The sequence below is a fragment of the Penaeus monodon genome, chromosome 15 (assembly GCF_015228065.2).
Source record: "Penaeus monodon isolate SGIC_2016 chromosome 15, NSTDA_Pmon_1, whole genome shotgun sequence".
In the NCBI taxonomy this organism is placed as follows: domain Eukaryota; kingdom Metazoa; phylum Arthropoda; class Malacostraca; order Decapoda; family Penaeidae; genus Penaeus; species Penaeus monodon.
This window is the reverse complement of record NC_051400.1, coordinates 14701843-14702832: the sequence shown is the minus strand read 5'-3', so window position 1 is coordinate 14702832 and position 990 is coordinate 14701843. Positions and strand designations below refer to the sequence as shown.

At 43.1% G+C, this 990-nt stretch overlaps 1 pseudogene; it reads right to left on the bottom strand.

The window, feature by feature from the left end:
* The window catches only part of LOC119582237, a 3478-nt pseudogene that overhangs the window by 2322 nt on the left and 166 nt on the right, over positions 1–990 (bottom strand).

The following is a 990-nucleotide window of genomic DNA, read 5'->3' as shown; positions in this document are numbered from 1 at the left end:
ACACCCACACCCACGTGTGTGTGTTAAGATTTCGACAACTATCCAGCCTTTAGAAAGAAGTAAATCGGCATCATCCAATCCGATAATTCAGGAAAGATGAGCAAAAGCACCCAGGCAGCAGAGTTGACATGAACAAGGAACATGTAAGCTAGTATTTGTTCATGACGGAAACCTTCCCCAAAGACTTCAAGGTCTGAGAGCGACTGTGAATGAAACTGCTGAAAGTGGGATTTGTCATTTCAACAGTCGAGTTTGACCGATCTTTCCCGAAACGCACAGACTGTAAATATGACTGCCAACTACTCTATAACATCATCTTTATATCAAAGAAGGAATGACGCAGGACGCTTACCCCAATGACCCCAAAGCAGACATAGTACCAATAGAGGTCATCCCAGAAGGAACACAGGAAGATGCCCATCACCGTGAGGCAGATCCCAGTGATACTCAGACGCCGGTGACTATAGTAACGGGAGAGACTTGTTGCTACGGGACCTGTGGGTATCAGTTATATGTTATACAGAAAATGATGGTTGCTGCATGAAGTTCAGATATCGGTAATATATTTAAAATCACTTAATCTAAAACAAAACAATGATTCCTATCTTTCCTAGCTTTTATAGCCTTGCTGTGTTTCCATCTCTTCGCTGTCTGCAACTAATTCAGCAACTATCAGCGGTAAAAATCTAAACAAAAAGGATCTCTCGTGTAAGACAAGACACACCTATTAGCTACGTTTCCTTGAAAACTGAAACTAGAATGAGAACTGACTTACCTGTTAGGCACGCCATTCCGAACATCAGGCCGGGAATGGGCGACACCTGGCTGTTCGTGTATCCGGACGCCACCAGGTGCACGTAGATCAGGCGAAGCAGGTCGAGAGACTCGGCAATACAAACTGCGAGACACGTAGATATTTTTGTTTATATGTTTATAGAGATATAAATACATGAATGTAGATTTTGTGAACGTGGACATATGCTGCCACTG